Here is a 19,746-nt window from a genome sequence, read left to right on the forward strand (position 1 = left end):
TGCACATAAATTACGAGTGTGATCAACACTGAGAATGGAATAGCGTACAACCCATATTGCCTGATTCAGAGCTAGACGCGTTTGCTGGCTTCTTAGATCCGATGCCTGCGTCCAAAGATGCAGGATAGGATCAACAACGCAACTATTGGTTACAATGTTTGCAGCATCGGACATCTGAGTAAGCCTAAGCCGCCTCCTGCCTCAGCTTGCTCAGGATGGTCACCTCCTGCCTCAGCTTGCTCAGGATGGTCACCTCTTGCACCCATGATGAATGGAGACCCCCTACAGCCAGGTGGTGATTACTGGCAGATATTTAATGCAACAAAATTGTTAGGGTGTGTACAGACGGCACTATATAAAAATGCACGATATGAACGGTAATGAAATCGACCATATTGTTATCGTTCAGATTGTTCATTTGTTGGTGATGAGCGATGCGCGGGCACATATGGTCGATAACTATATCTACCATCGCCCGTGCATGCAACCTGGTTGCTATCGACCAGGATACATAGAGACCCGTAACCGTTGATCGCTGGTTGCTGGTCCGTCGTTGGTGGTGTGCTGGATGAACGATAACTATAATCCAACACCCTGGGAAGGTGCAGGACGATCAGTCAGCGATATCGCTGACTGATCGTACCGTGTGTACGTGCCATTACAGCACCCGAGTAAGATGCCACTGCCATAAAACTAGAGCTAGAATTAATGTGCATGGGAGCTGGAGGTCATTCTGCAATGCATGGAGCCGCTTTATCTATGACTAATAGAGTAAACAGAGCTGTGTACTTTGTAATTATACACAATCCATGGTCTGGAGACTGATATATTATTCAGCTGTCCCTGTTTACCTTTAATGGTGAGGTCTAAAGTTCCTTCCTTCTTTAGAACTCACTGCAGAAAGGTGGAGCGGAGCCATCACTGCGCCTGCTTATAAAACGCACAACATTTGCTGACATGAGTGACACTGTCATGGCTGCCAAATTCCCCAATCAGCGAGCTCTGGTTTATCTCAGCAACTTCACAGCAAAGGGCCTGATTCAGCAATGACCGCAATTGCAAAGCTGCATGCAGGCTATAGATATAGGATGTATGCAGGCTATAGATATAGGATGTATACACGCAGGCTATAGATATACTGTATGATGTATCCATGCAGGCTATAGATATGATACATGCAGGCTATAGATATATGATGTATACACGCAGGCTATAGATATAGGATGTATGCACGCAGGCTATAGATATAGGATGTATACACGCATGCTATAGATATACTGTATGATGTATACATGCAGGCTATAGATATATGATGTATACACGCAGGCTATAGATATACTGTATGATGTATACATGCAGGCTATAGATAGTCAGGTGCATAAATATTGGGACATTGACAGAATTTTCATATTTTGGCCTCTATTCACCACCACAATGGCTTTGGAATGAAACAAACAAGAAGTGCTTCACCTGCAGACTTTCCGAATTAATTTGAGGGTAATTACATCCAAATCATCCAAATCAAGGGAACGGTGTAGGAATTACAACGGTTTCTATATGTGCCTCCCACTTTTTAAGGGGCCAAAAGTAATGGGACTATAAACTCAAAAGCTATTTCATGGACAGGTGTGGGCTATTCCCTCGTTATCTCATTATCAATTAAGCAGGTAAAAGGTCTGGAGTTGATTCTAGGTGTGACATTTGCATTTGGAATCAGTTGCTGTCGACTCTCAATATGAGATCCAAACAGCTGTCACTATCGGTGAAGCAAGCCATCATTAGGCTGAGAAATCAAAACAAACCCATCAGAGAGATGGCAAAAACATTAGGTGTGGCCAAATCAACTGTTTGGAACATTATTAAAAAAGAACGCATCGGAGAGCTCAGCAACACCAAAAGACCCAGAAGACCATGGAAAACAACTGTGTTGGATGACAGAAGAATTATTTCCCTGGTGAAGAAAAACCCCTTCACAACAGTTGGCCAAATCAAGAACACTCTCCAGGAGGTAGGTGTATATGTGTCAAAGTCAACAATCAAGAGAAGACTTCACAAGAGTGAATATAGAGGGTTCACCACAAGATGTAAACCATTGGTGAACCTCAAAAACAGGAAGACCAGATTAGAGTTTGCCAAACAACATCCAAAAAAGCCATTACAGTTCTGGAACAACATCCTATGGACAGATGAGACAAAGATCAACTTGTACCAGAGTGATGGGAAGAGAAGAGTATGGAGAAGGAAAGGAACTGCTCATGATCCAAAACATACCACCTCATCAGTGAAGCATGGTGGTGGTAGTGTCATGGCATGGGCATGTATGGCTGCCAATGGAACTGGTTCCTTGTATTTATTGATGATGTGACTGTTGACAAAAGCAGCAGAATGAATTCTGAAGTGTTTCGGGCAATATTATATGCTCATATTCAGTCAAATGCTTCAGAACTCATTGGACGGCGCTTCACAGTGCAAATGGACAATGACCCGAAGCATACTGCAAAAGCAACCAAAGAGTTTTTTAAGGCTAAAAAGTGGAATGTTATGCAATGGCCAAGTCGATCCCCTGACCTGAATCCGATTGAGCATGCATTTCACTTGATGAAGACAAAACTGAAGGGAAAATGCCCCAAGAACAAGCAGGAACTGAAGACATTTGCAGTAGAGGCCTGGCAGAGCATCACCAGGGATGAAACCCAGCGTCTGGTGATGTCTATGCGTTCCAGACTTCAGGCTATAATTGCCTGCAAAGGATTTGCAACAAAGTATTACAAAGTGAAAGTTGGATTTAGGATTGTTTAGTTTGTCCCATTACTTTTGGCCCCTTAAAAAGTGGGAGGCACATATAGAAACCGTTGTAATTCCTACAACGTTCACCTGATTTGGATGTAATTACCCTCAAATTACATCTGAAAGTCTGCAGGTGAAGCTCATCTTGTTTGTTTAATTTCAAAGCCATTGTGGTGGTGAATAGAGGGCAAAATATGAAAATTCTGTCACTGTCCCAATATTTATGCACCTGACTGTATATGATGTATACACGCAGGCTATAGATATACTGTATGATGTATGCACGCAGGCTATAGATATAGGATGTATGCACGCAGGCTATAGATATAGGATGTATGCGCGCAGGCTATAGATATACTGTATGATGTATACACGCAGGCGCGCTATATATATATATATATATATATATATATATATATATATAGATAGATAGATAGATAGATATATAGATATACACTATAGATATGATTTATGCACCCAGGCAGTTTTGCAATTGTGATCCTTGCAGATATGGTAATACAGCATCACGCCTCCTGCTGCATTACGTATCCGATCTGCGCTGTCCAACGCAGCATTGGATACTCTGCGGACCATCGGCCGACTGCGTGACCCATGGGGTCCTGCAGCCGGCCGCCGCAGATTAGAGGAAGAGGCCAGGAAATCTCCGTCACTGGCAGCCTCGTAGACCCATTCTGCACATGCGCAGATTCCCAGTGCACTGCTGACTCAGGCCTGAAGTCACCACAAAACTCCAACAAATGAAATCTTTCCTGGCATTACTCCACATGAAACTATATAGGGCGTGTATTTATGTTCCATGTAGAGTCAGGGAACCTTTGTTGCTATATGTCCCCGAGTTGCATGTACGTATTTGCAGATACATTGTTTGGATTGTGATTATGGGGTCTGTTCACTAAGCCTAAAGGTGCCAACACACTATGCGATGTGGTCATGATGCGATCTCGTGTCCGATTTCCCCTGACATCACCCCGGCAGTCCTGGACACTATTTGGTGTTAAAAAGTGTCCAATGTGACAAGTGATCTATCGCGCCTCCTACCTATTCTAGTGCGTCGTGTCTGAGATTGGCGGATTTTGCCTGCAGCAGGCAAGATCTGAAGATGCGATGTACGACCAGCGGGGACGCGCATCAGCATCGTGAGTGGACAATCACGATTTGGACATATTTTACACAATTTGTCGTTCCGATGTGTCAATCAGGCAAATTGTGTAAAATATCACCTAGTGTGTAGGCACCTATACAGATAACGTACCAACCAGTCAGCTACTAACTGCCATCTTATAGAATGTGTTTCAAAAATGACAGGAGCCGATTGGTTGGTACTTTATCTCCACGGCTTAGTGCATCTCCCCCTATATCTGGTATGTAAGATATATATCTATCTATCTATCTATCTATCTCTAATTAAAGGTAAGCTTTATAAATACAACTAGATGAATTCTAGCCTCTCTCAGGAGGAATAGTGTACAATTCTCTTTTACAGAAGGTCCATGGACGGCTGTAGTGTGTCCTGGAGATAATAGGACCGTGTCAGTACTGGTTGCTAGGGTGGACATCACATAGCAACAGGGCTTTGTGTGCTAAGTAAGAAGACATGATCTAATAACGCATTATCGTCGAACTAAAGACCTCGGAATTTCAACATGGTTTTTAAGTTCTGCAAACATGTCAGACGTGGAAGGTAGATGAAGTATTAGTGGAAATTTCCTCTATGATCTTTGGAAGGCTTTGTCCATCATAGGCGGCCATGACAGAGCCTGGGAGGGGCCAAATCCACTACCTGCACGATGCTTCCGCTGACATTGCGGGATGCGCCTCTCGCTCATTCTCTGGAGGTGTGAGTCTGGCCATACACCGACACATTCTCTGTCCAACCATCCAACTAGCTGGCTGCTTGGAACACAATTCTGGTGCTGTATAGGAGCAGGTGACAATTCACCATTTGCTCCCAAACACCAGAAACAGACGATGACTGTAGTTTAGACAAATTGGATTTAATCCATTTTATCCGAATTAATATTTTTGCCCGTTTTCCTGCGTTTGGGAGCTAATGGCCGGTTGTCATTTGCTCCTATACATTACCAGATTGCTGTTCCAGCCATATTGGGCAGATAATCTTGTAGTGTGTACCTGGCTTTAGTAATGAGCTCCAATAATTGCACTTACAGACCCCCCTGGTACACAATGCTCCGTTCCTGTACCTCCCATGTGAATTACTATTGCAGTCACCGGTATGGAACCAATGAGTTGGTGAGAAGGGGGTTTCACCACCGGTGACTGCAATAGTAAATGACATAAGAAGTCCAGGAGCGGAGCATTGTGCACCAGGTGGAAGGCGCCATGGAGGGTCTGCGCTTATGGGCGCAGTGCAAGGTCCCAGCGGCAGCTCGAGTCTAATTAAATCTGCCCCTTATTCTTATGAAGTAAGATTTGCAATATGGTGTTTATTATAGTCTGATTTTTAGGCAGAGCAGAAAGTGCAGAGAGGGAAACGGATGTGGGGTCACATTGTGCTCTCTCACTTTCTGCTTCTCAACCTAAATAAGAGATCTTGTGGTAGATGTGGCAATGTCAGCGGGGACAGGCTGAACTGCAAGTGACAGGATGCTGGTGCATGGTCTCAGCAATCACATGTAACGTATGGTGCAGCCAGGTCACATTATACACCCATTTATTCCTAGTCTCTGAGACAGACATTTAGTAACTTTGCTGGTCGGTTGCTGGGGTTCAATGCAAATATTACACTTACATGTAGTGTGTATGACATCACTTCCTGTAGAGAGTGTGTGTGTGTGTGTGTGTGTGTGTGTCATCACTTCCTGTAGTGTGTATGACATCACTTCCTGTAGAGAGTGTGTGTGACATCACTTCCTGTAGAGAGTGTGTGTATGACATCACTTCCTGTAGAGAGTGTGTGTGTCATCACTTCCTGTAGAGAGAGTGTGTGTGTGTGTCATCACTTCCTGTAGTGTGTATGACATCACATCCTGTACACATGGACCATAAAGAGAGGGCTCTATATAATCATTTATTAATATGCCAATAAGCACATGCCAGTCTGTGTGTATCCTCATTTAGCAAGGAAGAGGTGAGTGTGCGAGTTGTTAATGTATTTTTCATGTAAAATGCACTATCAAAAGGTAATTATCAGTATAGGCAGGCATGCATTTATTACTAACACTTATTTATATATACTGATGCCCTTATATAGGCTGAGCTGTACATACAGTATTATATAGGCTGAGCTGTACATACAGTATTATATAGGCTGAGCTGTACATACAGCACTTATATAGGCTGAGCTGTACATACAGCACTTATATAGGCTGAGCTGTACATACAGCACTTATATAGGCTGAGCTGTACATACAGTATTATATAGGCTGAGCTGTACATACAGTATTATATAGGCTGAGCTGTACATACAGTATTATATAGGCTGAGCTGTACATACAGTATTATATAGGCTGAGCTGTACATACAGTATTATATAGGCTGAGCTGTACATACAGTATTATATAGGCTGAGCTGTACATACAGTATTATATAGGCTGAGCTGTACATACAGTATTATATAGGCTGAGCTGTACATACAGTATTATATAGGCTGAGCTGTACATACAGCACTTATATAGGCTGAGCTGTACATACAGCACTTATATAGGCTGAGCTGTACATACAGTATTATATAGGCTGAGCTGTACATACAGTATTATATAGGCTGAGCTGTACATACAGTATTATATAGGCTGAGCTGTACATACAGTATTATATAGGCTGAGCTGTACATACAGCACTTATATAGGCTGAGCTGTACATACAGCACTTATATAGGCTGAGCTGTACATACAGTATTATATAGGCTGAGCTGTACATACAGTATTATATAGGCTGAGCTGTACATACAGTATTATATAGGCTGAGCTGTACATACAGTATTATATAGGCTGAGCTGTACATACAGTATTATATAGGCTGAGCTGTACATACAGTATTATATAGGCTGAGCTGTACATACAGTATTATATAGGCTGAGCTGCACATACAGTATTATATAGGCTGAGCTGCACATACAGTATTATATAGGCTGAGCTGCACACGCAGTATTATATAGGCTGAGCTGCACACGCAGTATTATATAGGCTGAGCTGCACACGCAGTATTATATAGGCTGAGCTGCACACGCAGTATTATATAGGCTGAGCTGCACACGCAGTATTATATAGGCTGAGCTGCACACGCAGTATTATATAGGCTGAGCTGCACACGCAGTATTATATAGGCTGAGCTGCACACGCAGTATTATATAGGCTGAGCTGCACACGCAGTATTATATAGGCTGAGCTGTACACGCAGTATTATATAGGCTGAGTTGTACATACAGAAGCAGTCTGTGACATTTGATAATTTCTGTGGGCTCTTGGCTACATTCCCCATCATATCATGTCCCTGTATTTATTAATATTGTAACTATAACCATTCCTTTACCTGTGCGAAAAGAGGGATTTTATTGTTGGTTAATGTTGTAATACCGGGACAAAAAAACAGCGACAAATATGTAAAGCTGAACGTTGTCCCTGTATATTAGGTACAGAACTCCAGAAGGAGAGGGACGCTTCTCTATAGGTCTCTTTATTAGGCCAATACCCACACGGTAACGCCTGCAAGTTTAGAAAAGCCTAACATGGGAGATCCCAGTGACAACTCCTGCGTTAGGCAAATGCTGAGCTCAGTCCCCATTATTGTCAGTGGTAAACGCGGCCTGCGCCAATTTACCAAGCTTAGCCCAATGCCATATGAAGAAGAACTGGCAAGAGCTGTACAGCACAGTCAGGGGCGTAGTAGGGTGACATTGTGTCCCGTGCCAGCCTCGCCGCCCACACCTGTGATGTCACAAGGGAGCTAAACCCTCTATGCCCTGTGCTGCGGCCTTGCTAATTATCCCCTAATATGGGCCTGTGCAGAGCTGCGTATGTATCGCTAAAGCTGCATACACACACAACGATTCTTTGAACGATTATTGTTAATCGATATCGTTTAACGATAATCGTTTGAAAAAATCGTTCACTTTCTGAGTCAAACTATGAACAATTGTTCATTCGCGTTCACGTTTGTAGTTCAGTCAGACTTGTCAACTCAACGATTTTCATTAAGGGAATATGCAAAAATCGTTTGTAGTTCAAAAAAATCGTTCATTGCACTTCAAAAAATCTGACAGAAAATCGTTCATAAAATCGTTGGTAACAAAATCGTTGTGTGTGCGTATGCAGCTTTAGATAATAGATGCTAATCATTACACCCAGCACAAAGCACACGAGAAGTAGTACTGTGCAGTTGTCCACCTGTGCTACATTTACTGCCAGTATTACAGCACAGATTCCGCCAGTTAGAATTAAAGGGATAAATGTACTGAGTGGAGGATGTGTAAAATGGCAGCCGTTTTTAAAACTGCCAATGAAAGAAAGAGAGCGGCGCGTTTTGCCTTTATTAACATTGCTGTTTCAAAAATGGCCGACAAAATGGCCGTAGCTGAATGATTGTGAGAACCTGCAATAACAAAAACCACAGATGCCAAACAATGGAAGGGTATATAGTATACATCTAAAGCCATAAAGGATCCCTAACATCAATGAATCAAGTGAACAAATCCTGTTGTATACATATATACAAATAGATATTGAGAATTGCATTCAGAACAAGAGCAGCCTTACTATGCGGTCATGTTTAAATGCACAACAAACCCAACTTCAGAGTATTACAACCACCATAGAGACCGCGAGACGTGCTCTTGTCACATCGTGCGTACTCTACATACAGAATAAGACTGTTTGCTCTTGTTGTTGTTGTTCTGAGGAAAGCATGTACGTAGCTTGCAGTGAGAAGTGGTACTGTGCACTAGGCCTGAATCAGGGCCCTCCTCCCTAAAAATGGAGCGGCCTTCTGGCCGCTCGTATAGCTGTGGGTGACCACCCACAGCTATAGCGAGCCGCCATGATGATGGTCACGATGGTCTTTCCATCGGGCTTGCGACGAGACCCTGCGGTAGGATCTCGCTGCCGCAAGCCCAGGAGTGATTTTGGCTCTATCAGAGCCAAAATCACTCCCACTGACATCACTAGTGATGTCAGTGGGGCCGGACTCAGACGGTTGGCGTTCCCATGGGAACGCCTCCGTCTGGCAGGCACGCCCACCAATGGGGGCGTGCTGTCAGTCACCATCGACAGCATGCCCCCTTTGGTGAGAGACCTCGAGCGACGTATTCCTCGTCGCTCGCCGGGTCTCGTGCATGCGCACGACTGAGCTCCCTCCGTCGTGCGCATTCGCCAAACATCGACCTGCTTGCGAGCGGGTCTGAATGACCCGCTCTGTCCTCAGGACCCCACACAGGTCACATTTTCCAGGTCTCCTGGCAGGTGCACAGGTGTATTCATCACTCATTGACACATTTTAAAAGATCCACAGGTGTAGAAAATGATTTCACTTGTGATTCTGTGAGGAGACCTGAAAACATGCACTGTTTGAGGACCCAGTTTGAGAACCTGTGCACTAGGCCAATATAAATGAAAGCTCAGTTCATTTAGGCAGAGAACTTCCAGGTAATGTGTGTAATGCTCCTGAGAGCTCTGACACAGCGACGTTACCCTGAAAATCAGCCACGGGTCAGTGTGTGAGAGAATGCCGCACAGCGACACCTGGGAACACATGGTCATTTCTCTCCATGGGAAGCCGTGCGCCCCGGTACACAGACTATACCAAACTAAATAAATAAATATATATATATAATTTATTTATTTATATTTCTGGCCCGTGTCTATGTCCAGCATCAGCTGTAATCACATTTATCGCAGGTAATACTCATTCAGAACTTTCACCAGCTCGTCAAATAAGGACTTTATACTGTGCAAGTGTCCGATAAGGCTGACGCCCTTCGCTGACATTACTTTGGTCCAGGGAAAGGGGTGCAGCAAATTAGGGTGTGATCCTATGTCCAGTAATTAGTATGTAAGATCATGTATACATGTATATCTTATTTGTTCACTTCTGGGTATCAGTAAAGCTAACCTAAGAGATAGGAGCACAGCCTCCCTGATAATTATCTGCAAATATGACATTTTATCATCTTTCTAGCACATTTGTAGGGTGTTGGCCAAGTCCAACTATCTCTTGTAGGGAATAAATTGATTTCTGAGATGTGTATGTGTGTATATATATATATATATATATAAATATAATTTCTGCAGTTGTAAACAGAGCTCTGTTCCTGAGGCGATTATCATTATTAATGTTACAAGCACTGTGTTCCTGCCCATGCTGCATAGTGCATTATTAATACCATATTTGTAGGATACAGGATTTGGATCTAGATGACAGACACAGGTCCTGGAAGGACAGTCAGTGCTCAGCGTGCAGAATGCTATCTCCCAGGCTTGTGATAACCTAGTTACTATGTAACTGACAGTCAGCTCCCCCTTATGGATATTATTCCGTTTTGTGTAGAGACTTGTGGAAGTGATAGAGGAAGTGACTGTACATTGCTCAATACATTACAGTAAGAAGCTGGGGGATGTGTCCCTTGTATTGGGGGTTTAGCTGTCAGTGTGGCTTTCAGCGCGTTAAATACACAAAGGCGATGAATAAATGATTTATCAGGACCTGAATGACACCTGGGAACAAGATCCCAAACACAGCAACTTTTCTACCAAGTATGAGGTATCCCAGTTATACAAAGCTCCTACTACAGGTCTAATATACCCAGGAACCTAATATCTCCTACATCAGGTACTGATACTGGGAATACTGCCCCTATTACTGGGGAGTACCCCCCCCCCCCCCGTACTAGGTGTAATGCCCCTGATACTGAGAATTCTGCCCCTATTACTGGGGAGTACCCCCCCCGTACTAGGTGTAATGCCCCTGATACTGGGAATACTGCCCCTATTACTGGGGAGTACCCCCCCGTACTAGGTGTAATGCCCCTGATACTGAGAATTCTGCCCCTATTACTGGGGAGTACCCCCCCCCGTACTAGGTGTAATGCCCCTGATACTGGGAATACTGCCCCTATTACTGGGGAGTACCCCCCCCCCGTACTAGGTGTAATGCCCCTGATACTGGGAATACTGCCCCTATTACTGGGGAGTACCCCCCCCCCCGTACTAGGTGTAATGCCCCTGATACTGAGAATTCTGCCCCTATTACTGGGGAGTACCCCCCCGTACTAGGTGTAATGCCCCTGATACTGAGAATTCTGCCCCTATTACTGGGGAGTACCCCCCCCCCCCGTACTAGGTGTAATGCCCCTGATACTGGGAATACTGCCCCTATTACTGGGGAGTACCCCCCCCCCCCCCCGTACTAGGTGTAATGCCCCTGATACTGAGAATTCTGCCCCTATTACTGGGGAGTACCCCCCGTACTAGGTGTAATGCCCCTGATACTGGGAATACTGCCCCTATTACTGGGGAGTACCCCCTGTACTAGGGGTAATGCCCCTGATACACTACCTCTATATACAGAGCCAGTGACAGTGGGATAGTGCCTCCTGCCCCTGATACACACTACCTCTATATACAGAGCCAGTGACAGTGGGATAGTGCCTCCTGCCCCTGATACACACTACCTCTATATACAGAGCCAGTGACAGTGGGATAGTGCCTCCTGCCCCTGATACACACTACCTCTATATACAGAGCCAGTGACAGTGGGATAGTGCCTCCTGCCCCTGATACACACTACCTCTATATACAGAGCCAGTGACAGTGGGATAGTGCCTCCTGCCCCTGATACACACTACCTCTATATACAGAGCCAGTGACAGTGGGATAGTGCCTCCTGCCCCTGAAATATAACATATGATACCAGGACCATGGGCTAGGAGCTGACAGCAGTGGGTATGTGCTGTGCCCTCTGTCCCTGGGGTCCCTGACTGCACAAACACATGATTCTTACCATGAGATGACTCCTAGAGCTCCATATAGGGGGGAGCAGGACCCTCAGCCATGGTCTCCCAGTGTCAGTGTGTAGGGTGTATATATAGATCCCAGCAGCAGTCAGCGCAGTCTGACAGCTCAGCTCACATTGCTGCTACTCCCTGTGTGTAGTGTAGTGGGAGTGGCACTAGGTGGGTGCGTCTGTCTGCACTTAGCCAACCACAGGACAGAGTCTGGGCTGACTGACAGGCTGCAGGGCCCGCCTCCAGCTGTCAGTCTACTGCTGGGCGTCCTATGTAAATACAGATTTTCTTTCCTTGCTAGTTTGTTGCTTGTAAAGACAAATGATCTGATACAAACTTATCTGAAGTTCTATATTTTACATGATGTGTGTGTGTGTGTGTGTGTGTGTGTGTGTATATATATATATATATTTCTGCAACATGATACTACATAAAGCCCATCTCTCTGTAATAACACCCAGGGGACTCCTGGCTATGATGGGAGGTAATAGGACAGGGCTAGCCGGTAGGTGTATGTAACAGGACATAAAGGGCCTGATTCAGCGCGGATCGCACGGCTGCGTTCACACAAACTGTGAAAATATGCTAATGAATGCAATCGCCCGGCAACCGCAGCTCTATACCAAGACGCCCATCACTGTATAAAACCGCCCACTTCCCATTACATACATCCGCAAGTCAGCGGTAACATCGGAACCATTCGCGAAGTTGTGGTTGACCTGACCCTACCTCACAAACTGCTAAACTTCATGTCGCTATCTAGACCTCTGCCAGCGTATACAATCGCAAGGGCATAATTATGTATGTCCCGTTAACAGTGCACGCCTGCGTTCCGCCGACCACCCCGCCTCTCCACCTCTAACAGGTCACTTCATGTCAACCGCTATGTGATTGGACTGAGTGCTCACTTCAATCGCAGCGGCCAGTTAGCACACGTGCACTGCATGCGCGGAACACAAACATCGACCGGCTGCGTGCGAACCAAGCTGAATAGCGCCCATACTACAACCAGATCTATTGGGCTGGGCCGGGCTCCTCCACTACTCTAAGGTTGTGTCATTGAAATCCCCCCCCAACCGGGCACAAGATGCTGAGATTGAGCCGCAAAGTGTCTTTGTGTAAGGACATGGGAGTACTCCCCTCTGATCACAGGAAACACTGGCTTGATGGCTGGGTCTGATTGCAAACCTGTATGATGCAATAGCGGCTGGGAGCCTGGGGGCCACACGCATTTTGGGCACAATGTTCAAGCTGTAAACATTGGAATATTACTGACTTACTGATAAGTGCAATAATAAACATTTGCACAATGTTGTGGTAGTCAGACGTGTGCCTGTGTCTCTCAGTCATGTAACATTCTTGTTGTTGATGTGTGAATGGGGAAGTTGCAGTGATATAAATATCAAGGACACATTTACAAAACACAGTGCGGTCAGAGGGGTATTACTGTAATCGGAGCCATAACTAGACGTTTTGTGCCCTGTGCCAGACAGTGCTTTGGTGCCCTCACCCCAATCGTAAATAGGGACAGTGCGCAACGCAGGCTCGTGAACCAAAAAAGGGGCATAGTCTCGTAGGGAAAGGGGGTGGCCACACTATAGTACCCCCAATTCACATTACGCCCCAAAGTAGTGCCCCTTACTTGCATTACAGTGCATATCTGTTGTAGTGTCCCTTATACACATTATGCTAAATTGTAGTAGTGCCCCTTACTCACATTACACCATACAGTACAACTCCCCCCTCTCTCTTACAGTGTGCCACGCAGTACAACTCCCCCCTCTCTCTTACAGTGTGCCACGCAGTACAACTCCCCCCTCTCTCTTACACAGTGTGCCACGCAGTATAAAGCCCCCCAGGTCGCTCAGCACTTACCTAAATCACTGTGGGAGCCGAGAGAAGCCACAGTCTCCGTCCCCGCTGGTGCCTCCTCTCTGCACTGGCTGGGCTGCAGCTGAACGTCATGACGTCTCACCTAGTGGCCCATGATCGCAATGCGATCACAACGGCCGGATGTATTAACTGGCACATGCAGGGAGACGGGCTCCCGTGGACTGCACATTTGCGGCGCCCATTGCCGGCGTAGGGTTCCGGGAGATCCCTCCACCGGCTGATATGCGGCAAGTGCCCATAGGCTACAGCGGCTAACGCTATCTTCAGATGGCGTTAGCTGCGGGGTCCAATATCTGGATTGCTTCGCATTCCGGATATTGGTACATTTGGCAGCATCGCATCGCATCCCCCATAGAAACCTATGGAGGAGGCGGCTGCCAGCGGCAAAGGAGGGACCGCAGCAGGTATCGGAGATAGCTGCTGCGGTCCCTCCTTCATACATCTGGGAGATGCTTCATATTTGAGGTAAACCCCCGAAAATGTGTGTTTTCGGGGATTTTACCTCAAATATTGAATGATAAATGGGCCCCATAGTCCTGGAAGCTGCTAGAGCAGACGGGGGAGGGGGCGGAGCTCAGGGGGCGGCCGCTGTAGATGAATTAGAGGGGGAAATCGCGGGTGGAGGCACCGGCCACACCACCCTAGTTACGGCCCTGACTGTAATACCTGCTAGGAATCCTACAATTGTTATAAATAGATCTTTTATTCTGAGTATTATTTCAGTACAGTCTATTCAACACAATGAATGTGGGTGTTGTGGCCTGAGCCCTGTGTCATACCTCCCAACCGCCCCGATTTCAGCAGGACAGTCCCACTTTTCAGGCACTGTCCCGCTGTCTCACCTGGGGGCTGCTGTGTCGGGAGGTTGGGGGACACGGCAGAGCACTCTGCACTGGCGAATAGAGGTGCACGCAGTATCCATTTAGTGACGGGAGAGGCGGGGGACAGACCAGCAGCGGCCAAAGTCACAGCCTTGCCCCCAATGTGACAGGTACAGGGAGGAGACAATGCTATAACCAGTCAGAGTATTACATACATGAGACTAGACTAATCTATAGCCAATCAGCATTACACTCACAGGGCTCTACAAATCTATAGCCAATCAGCATTACACTCACAGGGATAGACTAATCTATAGCCAATAACAGTATTACATTCACAGGACTAGATCAACCTGTAGCCAATCAGAGCATTACATTCACAGGACATGGCCAACTTGTAATCAGAACACTAATCTAAAATTAGGAAATTGCTGAAACTCTGCAGGTAAAGTGGTGTTGCCTATAGCAACCAATTGTATTCTAGCTGTAATGTTTTGATTACAAAATTATTTATGATTTATGTATTACCAGTTATTTATACAGCGCACATATTCCACAGCGCTTTTCAAAATGAAAGCAGGTTGGCTGGCTAGGGAACAGTTTTCAGCAATAATAAGATTAGCGGAAATAAGATTACAGGATTGTCAGTTATAGTACAGCAGTTTATTTCCGTATGATCGTATGATTGTATATTAGTCAAGTCAATTACTTAAAGGTATTTTCTGTATCGAGCCGGGACATGTCTAATGAGGATGGCTACACATTGGCTAATGAGGATGGCTACACATTGGCTAATGAGGATGGCTACACATTGGCTAATGAGGATGGCTACACATTGGCTAATGAGGATGGCTACACATTGGCTAATGAGGATGGCTACACATTGGCTAATGAGGATGGCTACACATTGGCTAATGAGGATGGCTACACATTGGCTAATGAGGATGGCTACACATTGGCTAATGAGGATGGCTACACATTGGCTAATGTACCCATCCTGATTAGCCAGTGTGTACCCATCCTGATTAGCCAGTGTGTACCCATCCTGATTAGCCAATGTGTACCCATCCTCAGCCAATGGAACGGGTCATGGAGGGCGCCAGGTGTGTGTTTTTAAGGGGGGGGGTGCACAAGGTGTGTGGTGGAGGGCTCCCAGGTGTGTGGCAGGTGGAGGACTCCCAGGTGTGTGTGTGAGGGGGAAGGGGTGCACAAGGTGTGGGGTGGAGCCTGAGGTGTTTGTGAGGACTGGGGTTTAAGTTCTTCCCTTGTAACATTATAATAGTCACTTGTGGAAGGATTGTTAAAATCGTAGAACCCCTGAAAGGGAAAAGCCTATGAGGAAGTAGGCGTGGCTTTCCAAGAATGTGGGAGGAGCTTTTGTTAAATAGGGGGTGTGGTTTGGCAGATGAAGGGCGGGCCGAATTTTAACCCAATTATGCTTTGGATAACTATTGTGAGGATTACACTAGACACAAAGTGTCTCAGACCTCAGTGATGTCACTGGCTCCTATGAATTGGTTGCATCCTTATAGCCTCCATATGGAGCAGCCAGCCGCCATTACTGCTTAGTACATAATACAGAGCTTTCAGCATGGCCAGGCAGTCTCTGAGGGTTATCTACTAAAGTGCAGGCTTATAGAAGTGGAGATGTTGCCCATAGCAACCAATCTGATTCTAGCTATCATTTATTTAGCACCTCCTAGATGGATAATGATATATGAAGGTGGTGATAATTAGTGCAGGAGCTAGCCAGGCTGAGGACGCTGTATAGGAGATTAGTGGATAATGATATATGAAGGTGGTGATAATTAGTGCAGGAGCTAGCCAGGCTGAGGACGCTGTATAGGAGATAAGTGGATAATGATATATGAAGGTGGTGATAATTGTGCAGGAGCTAGCCAGGCGGAGGGCGCTGTATAGGAGATAAGTGTATGATATATGAAGGTGGTGATAATTAGTGCAGGAGCTAGCCAGGCTGAGGACGTTGTATAGGAGATAAGTGGATAATGATATATGAAGGTGGTGATAATTGTGCAGGAGCTAGCCAGGCTGAGGACGCTGTATAGGAGATAAGTGGATAATGATATATGAAGGTGGTGATAATTAGTGCAGGAGCTAGCCAGGCGGAGGACGCTGTATAGGAGATAAGTGGATAATGATATTTGAAGGTGGTGATAATTAGTAGGTGTGTGTGACAGAGTGATATATGCGAGCTGGAGGACGATCTTAGCCAGATATTCTCAGGTAAATCCCTGCACTGATTCCCACTCTGTAATTTTCCGCTTATTCTGTATTATACCCCTTTTACACCAGAGCTAAAACTCTGGCTATTGCAGGTTTAACCCGGGTAGCTCCTTGGTGGAAAAGGGGACAGGGTTAGATTGCTGGATCCCTCCACCCGGGAATCCAACACAGTCCCCTTTTACACCAAGGAGCTACCCGGGTTAAACCTGCAATAGCCCGAGTTTTAGGTAAATTGCAGGGTTCAACATGGGACTGACCCGCGAAACCCTGCAGTGTAAACGGTGTGATCGGGTCACGATGACATGGAGCGCGCCGCATGACGTCATCTCCAAGTGTCCACTTCCACGCCGGAAGAGCCGGGCCACTGCCGACCCGGCTATAGTGTGAACGGTGCAGACTCTGGACTATCCTGGGTCGGCACCAGCTAAATTCCGGGTCTGATCTGGTTTGGACCCATGTGCCTGATTCAGATCCGATTGCAAGGCTGCGTTCGCACACAGCCTGCCGATGTTTGCAATCTGCGCATGCGTACAAGATGCAGTGTGCGTGCGCGAACTTGTCCATGCGATCGGGAAGCGTTTGCAGACTGTACACAGGTCGTGCCGTTTGTGGGTGGTGACGGGGTGGTTGATGGTAACAGGGGTGTGGTGGTGCAAATGCTGGCGTGTCTGTGTGTTGGAGCGCCATTTCAGGGGCGTGCAGAAGTAAGACACGTACTCGCAGTGCTTGCGGTAGGGTATGGTCAGCCACAAGTGCTGCATATGTTTCCGATGTCAGCCGATGTTACCGATTGTATAATACACTTCCTGGAGATTACGTATGTTACTAAGGGAAAGTGGGCGTCTTGTGTCGGGCTGGTGGGCGTCTAAATACATACCGCGATCGCACTGCAAGACATAGTGGGCGTGCTAATGTCTTGCTAGCAATCGCGGGATTTGCATACTTTGGATGCGGACAGCTGCGTGTGAACTGGTCTGAATCGGGCCCCCTTTTCCAACCTCCGGGTGGGGCCTGATTCAATACTATATTTACCTTTTTAAGAACACAAAATATTTTCAACTTTCAAACAGCGCCCCCCCACCTATGGTGCCCTGTGCGATGGCATCGGCCGCACTACCCTAGATACGGCCCTGGCCGTGATAACAGTGCTGATACGCTAGGGGCGCCGTGATAACAGTGCTGATACGCTAGGGGCGCCGTGATAACAGTGCTGATACGCTAGGGGCGCCGTGATAACAGTGCTGATACGCTAGGGGCGCCGTGATAACAGTGCTGATACGCTAGGGGCGCCGTGATAACAGTGCTGATACGCTAGGGGCGCCGTGATAACAGTGCTGATACGCTAGGGGCGCCGTGATAACAGTGCTGATACGCTAGGGGCGCCGTGATAACAGTGCTGATACGCTAGGGGCGCCGTGATAACAGTGCTGATACGCTAGGGGCGCCTAGTTTTAAACACTGAAAACAGGACAAAATTTTTTTTCAAATTGGTTAAATGTGTGTTTTTAACCAATTTGTCTGAATGACCATTTTTGTCTGTTTTCCAGTGTTTGTGAGCAAATGGCCGATTGTCATTTCCTCCCATAGATTATCAGCTTTTCATTCCAGCCAGACAGATATGTGACAGATAATTGTATAGTGTATACCCAGCATTACAGATACTCTTATTGTCCACATTCCTCTGCGTACAACTGCTGCACAATAAATAGCAGGTGGCAACTTTAAAAATAGAACATAGCCTTAGGCTTTTCTATGCTATGAGGATCACTATAAGTGTTTTATTTTTGTGTTATCGTATCCAGGACCGTGGGAAATGAGGACCTTTCTGTACCTGGTGTTTACTCACTAACACGTCTTTCTTCCAAGTCTCTCATTCATGTAAATGGATCGTTCCCTGCACAGTCAAATAGAATTGTTCCTTATACAATATCTCTACCCATATGGCATAGTGTGACTGTTCTCTGCTATGGTTACTATGTATACATGCGGCATAGTGTGACTGTTCCCTGCAGTGGTTACTATGTATCTATAAGTACGGCATACTGTCACTGTTACCTGCATTGTTACGATGTATGTATACATGCGGCATACTGTGACTATTCCCTGCAGTGGTTACTAGTATGTATGTATACATGCGGCATACTGTGACTATTCCCTGCAGTGGTTACTATGTATCTATACATGCGGCATAGTGTGACTGTACCCTGCTATGGTTACTATGTATCTATAAGTACGGCATACTGTCACTGTTACCTGCATTGTTACGATGTATGTATACATGCGGCATACTGTGACTATTCCCTGCAGTGGTTACTAGTATGTATGTATACATGCGGCATACTGTGACTATTCCCTGCAGTGGTTACTATGTATGTATACATGCGGCATACTGTGACTATTCCCTGCAGTGGTTACTATGTATGTATACATGCGGCATACTGTGACTATTCCCTGCTATGGTTACTATGTATCTATACATGCGGCATACTGTGACTGTACCCTGCTATGGTTACTATGTATCTATACATGCGGCATAGTGTGACTGTACCCTGCTATGGTTACTATGTATGCATGCGGCATAGTGTGACAGTTCCCTGCAGTGGTTACTATGTATGTATACATGCGGCATACTGTGACTGTTCTCTGCAGTGGTTACTATGTATGTATACATGCGGCATAGTGTGACTGTTCTCTGCAGTGGTTACTATGTATCTATACATGCGGCATACTGTGACAGTTCCCTGCTATGGTTACTATGTATCTATACGTACGGCATACTGTCACTGTTACCTGCATTGTTACTATGTATCTATACATGCGGCATACTGTCACTATTACCTGCTATGGTTACTATGTATGTATACATGCCGCATACTGTCACTGTTACCTGCTATGGTTACGATGACTCTATACGTATGGTTAGTTATCTGGCATTATTGTCTGGCTGTGTAAGAAGGGGGCTTATTGCTTCAGGTCCCCCATGCACACAGGTAACGGAGTCACACATACAGTAATCCCAGACTTGGG

At 45.9% G+C, this 19,746-nt stretch overlaps 2 protein-coding genes across 2 annotated transcripts in view; one reads left to right on the top strand and one right to left on the bottom strand.

The window, feature by feature from the left end:
- Nucleotides 1-11,883, bottom strand: part of MICAL2 (microtubule associated monooxygenase, calponin and LIM domain containing 2) — a gene marked incomplete at its 3' end in the record, with an annotated part of 301,381 nt that extends 289,498 nt beyond the window's left edge. Inside the window, exon 1 of the mRNA XM_088460527.1 lies at nucleotides 11,758-11,883. The remainder of the gene's footprint in view (nucleotides 1-11,757) is intronic.
- The window catches only part of DKK3 (dickkopf Wnt signaling pathway inhibitor 3), a 194,901-nt gene that overhangs the window by 7,588 nt on the left and 167,567 nt on the right, over nucleotides 1-19,746 (top strand). The window lies entirely within an intron of this gene.

Source organism: Taudactylus pleione, unplaced genomic scaffold (assembly GCF_031769625.1).
Source record: "Taudactylus pleione unplaced genomic scaffold, aTauple2 ptg000047l, whole genome shotgun sequence".
In the NCBI taxonomy this organism is placed as follows: Eukaryota; Metazoa; Chordata; class Amphibia; order Anura; family Myobatrachidae; genus Taudactylus; species Taudactylus pleione.